Source organism: Centrocercus urophasianus, unplaced genomic scaffold (genome assembly GCF_019232065.1).
Source record: "Centrocercus urophasianus isolate 14NV4802_14NV808 unplaced genomic scaffold, USGS_Curo_1.0 seq_9, whole genome shotgun sequence".
Classification (NCBI taxonomy): Eukaryota; Metazoa; Chordata; class Aves; order Galliformes; family Phasianidae; genus Centrocercus; species Centrocercus urophasianus.
In genome coordinates, this window is record NW_024885532.1 from 12,220,356 (window position 1) to 12,227,679 (window position 7,324).

The following is a 7,324-nucleotide window of genomic DNA, read 5'->3' on the forward strand; positions in this document are numbered from 1 at the left end:
GTTTTTGATAGTCCATTGATTAAAAATAATCATCTCCTCTTTCTTCCAATTTAGGTAAGACTTGTTCTTAGATTCCTTTCCAATGGGACCAGAGTGACTGGTTAGGAATTGCATCCCAGAAGGCCAGCAGTGTCTTGGCCTACGTGAAAAGAAGCGTGGCCAGCAGAGCAGGAGAGGTGATTGTCTCCTGGTCTGCCCTTATGAGGCCTCATTTGGAGTACTGCATCCAGGTCTGGGGCCCCAGCACAAGAAGGATGCAGAGCTATTGGAGCAGGTCCAGAGGAGAGCATGTAGATGATCAGAGGGCTGAAGCACATCTCTTGCAAAGATAGGCTGAGGGGGATGGGCTTATTTTCCCTGGAGAAGTTATCAGTCCAAATAGATCTCTTTACAGCCTTTTAGTACTTAAAAGGAGCTTGTAAATAGGAGGGAGACATACTTTTTACACACTCTCGTAGTGATAGGATAATGGAGAATGGTTTGAAACTAAAAGAGGGGAGATTTAGATTAGATAGTAGGAGAAAAATTTTCATTCAGAGTGCGGTGAGGTGCTGGAACAGGCTGCCAAGACAAGTTGTGCCTGAAGTTGTTCAAGGCCAGGTTGAATGAGGGACTGGGCAGCCTAACCTAGTGTCTGATTTAGTGGCTGGCAACCCTGTCTACAGCAGGGGGATTAGAACTGTATCATCTTTAATGTCTCTTCCAACCTAAGTCATTCAATGATTTTATGATTGTATGAATACTGAAATAATAACCTGAAGAAAGGAGTCTAAGAGTGTGGCTAGAATACTGACAGTCAAAAAGAAAGTTATACATCTTGCTCGCAGAATGTGCTATTTCCATAACCACATTTCAATAGCTGATAATGACTTCCTTTTTTGCCAAACTGCTTAATTATCTTTGGAAGCCCATTTATTCCATTATCTCTTTTTTTATTTGGGAGCACGGGGGCTTCTTTCTTCTTGGAGATGTTTTTCTGTTATCTTTTCACTTAGTCTTTTCTCTCACGTGATCTTGGTCAAAATACTGGCTTCTCCTCATTCTTCCACCATTTGTGTTCGGCTCTCTGAATCACATACTGTCATTCTCCCTTTCTCGACTCACCCTGCCACTTTCCTCTTCTTCCTTCTATGGGCTGCTGAATATACTAAGTTGAAGGAATCATTGAGTCCAACTGCTGGCTCCATACAGAACTATATAAAAATGAAAATATATGTCTGAGAGTATTTTCCAAATGCTTCTTGGACTCAGGCAAAGTTAGTGCCATGACCAATATCCCAGGGAGCCTGTTCCAGTGTCCAGCCACAGTCTTGGGGAAGAAACTTTTCCTAATACCCAACCTGACCCTCCTCTGATGCAGTTCCATGCTGTTCCCTCAGGTCATACCTGTGTCACCAGAGAAAAAATAACAGAAACAATATGAAAAGACAAAATGAAAAAACTATGTGAATAATATCTCTCCATTCTTAATTAGAAAGTCTTTATTCCTGCCCTCATAAAGTTAGAGAAATATTCTAAATCCTCCCACAGCAATGATGTTCATCTGTTTTGTACTTACTTACTTGTTATACTTGTTAATTTGTGTAGATCAACTTTTAAAATGCTTTAATACAATGTAAGGAATCATTATTTGTAATCATAGACAACACGTATATTCAGTTTTTTACTTTCTAATTGTGATACATTTCTATACTCCCTTATGACTTATTCACCAAGATTGTTTACGATACACTTCGTTAATATTCTGTCATCTCATTTAGCAAGGAGCATAAATGTGAATGAACACAAGGAGACACTGATTTTAATAATGAAGGCTATCACTCAAAATGCCTTCCTGTCTTTTAAATAAGATATTTAATAGTTACTTGATAGATATAAAAGTCTAATATTTAAATTGAATTATGGTTTCTAAATTATTATATTGCAGAACAAAATATCTCCAGTTCATTGGCTTAAGGTATTTTTACTTTACACTACTAATCTTACATAAAAAAGGGATTATTTTACACATCATTGCAGTCTTTATAACAACCTAATCGGACTTGCTCTCACTGCTGCTTGCAGCTATCATTTAGGAGTAATAACAGTGTGGGTTTAAAAGAGAATATTCCATCATACAGTATCTATTCAGTAATTTTCCTCTTCTCTCTTGAATTTTAAGAAGGATTTTGATTTTCAATTGACTGCTCCAACCATAAGAATTCAAACATAAATTTCTCTTATTCACTTTAGCACAATGATATAAAATTGAAGTTATCCATGTTTCTGTCCAGCAACTTAAGTCACTTTAAGATATTTTTCTAGCTCTGATGTATTTTAATAACAATATCAGTACAATGGGATTGAAAATATGACAACAGGGAGGTGGAAGCCACAAGCAAAATCAATGTAACAGATTCTCACAGAGTATAAAGAAGAAGACAGTTATCTCCATAAATAGGTAAATAAGCAAACAGGGAAAACAATCAAACTATTGTAGCGCTTTTTTTTTTTTTAACAATTCCAGTTTTTCTTTCCTTTTTTTTTTCTTTGTTTCTTTTTCCCTCCTTGCTTTCTTTCTCTTTTTCATTTTTTTTCTATTTATTATTATTACTAATATAGAAAATATATGTAGTCTTTCTATAGTATGAACAAACTATAGCAATTCTCTTATTTGAGAAAATTGTAATGTAAAGCCCCAGGTTAACTAGTTACTCTTATTTACTGAATTTAAGTTTGCATAATCTCAGATAACCATAGATTTATGGGACTAATATCTGAAATTCTGGTGTTCAAATAGATTGCTGAATATGATAATTATTTTATAGTATGTACTTTTTTAACCAAAAATTATTTTTACACATTACTTTGTGAATACACTTAGTAATTTATGCCATTAATTAACTGTTCCACTGCATTGATCACTAGCATCAACAAGATCTAAGAATTTTGCATGAAGTGCAGAATCACTTTCTTTTGTGCTTTGGTTTTCTTGTGTGAGTTGTGGAAATGACATTTTAAACTGTTAGAACTGAGATTTACAGATCTCGAGTCTTAGTCAAGGTGTAAGGATTAGGATGGTAACTTAATTCAGCAAAAACTTTAATCACATTTGTGTTCCAGAGACTTTGAGACTTTGCTAGTTCTGCATGTCTACACTTTTTATGCACATTATTTTCAATAAAGACTCTGATTGAATTTAAAGACAAAAGTGGCAAGTTTTCTGAACTTAGGCATCAGGATCTGCTTGTGAGCCAAACAAGAGGTTTACTGGAGACTTAATTGATCTAAACAGTCAGAACTTGTTTATCTCTTATGTAAATGGAACATCAACATAAAGTACAAGGATCACAGTATAGAGAAGTTAGTCAGTTTAAACGGTGAACTTGTATGTCTCCTTTCCAAGAAATATTGTATCTCGATCTGAAGTGTTCAGTGACATATGTTTAGAACAGGGCATTTTGAGTTATCATATGAGATAAGTCCAGGGTACATTTTCATAAGTACAGAGAATGAGAAAATAAACTGAATTTAATGAAAAGCAATGAAAATTAAATCCTTGCAGATAAATCCTCCTTGTCACATCTCTGACAACATCAATGCTAACCACAGGAGCATAATATAAAAGAATAGTAGATTTACATGGTATGAGTGTTCACTGACAGTGACAGGAATTACTGTTTGTACAGAATGCATATGGGTAATAGAATCACACATACACACACATACCAAAAAAAAAAAAAAAAAAAAAAAAAAAAAAAGGTGAAGGGGTGCTCTGAGGTCATCTATTCTGGCTTTCTGCAAAGGACCACAGGAAGATGACAAACTTCTAAGTTAAATTGGGCTGCTGAGGGTTTTATCCATCTGAGTTGTGACTTATCTCTAAGGACTGGGATAGCACAGCCTGTCTGTACCACCTGCTCCTGTGTCTAACCATTCTTATGGAGAAGCTTCTTTTCCTCATTCTTGAAGCTCTGACTATTGACTCTTGCCTTTCCTCTGTGCATTTTTAGGAGTGTTCTCATTCTGTCTTGGCTATATATCCCATTTAAAAACTGTAAAACTGCAAATAAAATCGGTCTTTGTCTTCTCCTCTTCTGCCTAGACCACACAGTTGTTTCTGCCTCTCCTCACATGATACATTTTCCAGTCCCCAGCCTTCTGCATGGCGTGCTGGATTTACTTTTTGACGTATTGTTCCTCTCTTTGTTCCTGCAGTGAGAATGTTTCTGAATTCTTCCTTTTTATGAAGTTAGCTTCAAAACAGAAAAGCCCTTTCAGGTTACCAGAGTAATCAAGAGAGAATTGTTCACTCACACACCCACTCATATACCTCTCCCCCTACCAGTACATTCACACACATGGACACACATAGACACCCAAATCCATTGGCTTGAGTCCAGTTCTTTTCATGGAGGATTACATACAGAAACTTGACAACTTGTGATCCAAACTGTTTCTTAGGGGGAAGGGAATTCATCTGTTTACTTAAACAATTTCCTTCGAAATAATTGAGGAGTAATTTGTTCTCAAGTGAAACTACATATTTTGATCAATTTACAGCACAGTTACTCCCTTTCCTCTGTCAGACTTACTGAGACAATGCATTTCAATATTTAAAGTAAAGTAAGCATCATCAGTTGTAAGATCTGTTGAAATTTTATGAAGCATAGTTAACTCTCAGTGCTGCAATAAAATAATAATAGTAATAATAATAATAATAATAATAAACATTTTCAATAGTATCTTCATATTCCATAACAGATCAAAAGATCCAGCAAATTTTCAAAGAATGTGGTCTCTATGGCCCAAGTAGCAACATTCAATCTTATGCACATAAAAAGTAAAGCAGGACTATAAAGAAAAAATAAAACATAAAAGTAAGATTTAAACCTCTTTCTGCCACATCCACGGAAGTTTGTTTTATACTTTGAGTCCAACAACCGAAAGTTTAGATTCAAGCCATTCTTCATGGGGCAGAGTAGAAACTAGGACTTCTGTCTGGGTTATAATGCATAGTAGCATACACAACATTTGCCAAAAACTATAAAGATCTTCTGTAATGAGAAGTTATTGTTAGAAAGCCTTGGAAAACTTACATCTATAGGAACTTTGTATTTTCATCACAGTTTCAAATTAATTAGTAAGACTACTTCAAAAGCTTTAATCTAGGCTATGCTATTAAGAAATATGCATTAGACATTTCCTGTTTGCATTTCTACATCGCTTGGTTTAAAGAGTTGTTTTACTTTCATTGAAGACTGTTGAAGTCCTTAATGTACAATATTGACAGAGTAATAAAAATAGCAAATTATGTTTCTGGCCATGTGCCAACTTAATTAAATTCTCAGTCATATTAAAAATAATATAGAGGACAGAAGAAAAACAGCCTCATTCAAGCTTAATCAGGACTGCAGCTTAAATAAAATGAGGAATGAGAAGTACTTTCCTATGTTCCTGTTCCACTAAAAATCTGCCCTCATATATTATATCCTGAATCATGTTAATATTTTGCACTTTTCTTTTCCTAGATTCATGATAAAATCACGTCCAGCAACAGTGCATTCTATGAATATGGCAGCCTAAATGTTTACAGTACTGAAATAAAGCAGTACAGTTTCCCTTTCAATTGCAGTATCACAAGAACATATACTCCATGGTATTTACTATTAACTCTTTAAGAAGTCTTTAATATTGAACCTGTTATACATGACATTCTAAGCAACTGCAGTTATGACTTATTCCATCTAAAGAACATTCTGAAATATGAAAATACGGAAGCAACTGAAAAAAGAAATCTTTCAAATGTCACAACTTAATGTAGAACTGTATGTCAGATGATGATAACCTTCAGAGGAAATATTTATGTATCATTAAGGACTTCACTTGACAGATTCATGCACTAATGGCTGTAAACATTGAATGAGCAAAATAAGAACATATTCAATAGATATGAAACACAGAAGAAATACTAGTATACCATTAACATTTCAGAAACTTCTAAGTAAAAATATGTTCCCTGTAAATAAGCATTGAGGCTACAGAAGGATATGCATTGTTTAATCGCCAGCAGTTATTTATTTTACTGCATATCAGCCATGCATAAGTACAACAAATATACTTTGCTTACCGAAAGTGCTCTAGAAATAAGACTGATATTAAGACTTACAATGAATTTTGTGAGTTGGTTGTTACAATATTATCCATAGACTAGACTCAGTTCTTATGTTTTCTTTACAATATCTTACGGTTTACAAGGAAACCTAGAAAAAATACTAAGTTAACCTAAATTGTCCAGTAGATATTGCAAAAGAAAGCATGCATCCTTCAGGCTCCAACTAAACTTTATGAAGCCACCTTACTCCTTACTGATTTGAGAGTCCTCAGATTCCTTCTACTACACTTACACTTTGCCAAAACTTTACTCATTTCCTTGTTTCAGAATAACCATCATAGAATCATAGGTTGAGTTGGAAGGGAACTTAAAGATCATCTGTTTCCAAACCCCTGCCATGGGCAGTGTTACTGCCCACTAGATCAGGTTGTCCAGGGAGCCATAGGACTTGGCCTTGAATGCCTTCTACCACTGAGACTATTTACCTTAAATTTTGGAAAATTTCTTTAAATTCTTTTGAAGGTTGCCATACATGTGACATGGACAGAAAAAAAAATGAGTGTGCACGTGCTTGAATCTCATTCTGATAGGGAATGGCAAAATACTTCGGGATTAGAATAATTACTGGGTTCATTTTGCAAAAAACTTAGACTCTTTGAAAGTTAGGTAGCAGTTGAATAGGAGTTCAATGTAGGGAGTTGTGCATTTAAATATCCTTTTCTATCTTCTTCTTTTTCTAGACAGTCTTTTCTGCTCCAGGATAGTATGTTTTATTTAATATTAATTGCTGTAATCACATTGCAATAGTAGCATTAAAAATATTTTTGAGTTTAAATTATATTTAATTATATTGTAAGACATTAAATATGTATTTTTATATTGAAATGTTTGATCGTTTTTCATAGCTGGGATGAAAGGTGATTAAATAGAACTAGTTAATTGGCTCATTAAAAGATAGATCCTCTCTGTGTCTAAGGCATGTACATACTTTGTGGAGAACAGACAAGAAAGATATCAGAAACGTATCTGCATAGAGTGAAAAGATTGAGGGGAGAAAGACTGCAGAGGAGCACACAAGATCAGGACTGCACATAGCGACAAAGCTGAAGCAGTGTTTTAATTTCATTCACAAGACAAGCAAAAGCAAAGCTATAGCACTGTTTGTGACAAGGAATGAAATTGTGATGAGAGGGGAAAGGAGGGGAGGGAGGGGAGGGGAGGGGGGAGAGG

General features: G+C 35.0%; 1 long non-coding RNA gene across 1 annotated transcript in view; it reads right to left on the reverse strand.

Moving 5' to 3' along the window:
* Window positions 1–1,345: 1,345 nt before the first annotated feature.
* Window positions 1,346–7,324, reverse strand: part of LOC122171411 — a 14,164-nt gene continuing 8,185 nt past the window's right edge. Inside the window, exon 4 of the long non-coding RNA XR_006171997.1 lies at window positions 1,346–1,386. This is a non-coding gene — a long non-coding RNA (uncharacterized LOC122171411). The remainder of the gene's footprint in view (window positions 1,387–7,324) is intronic.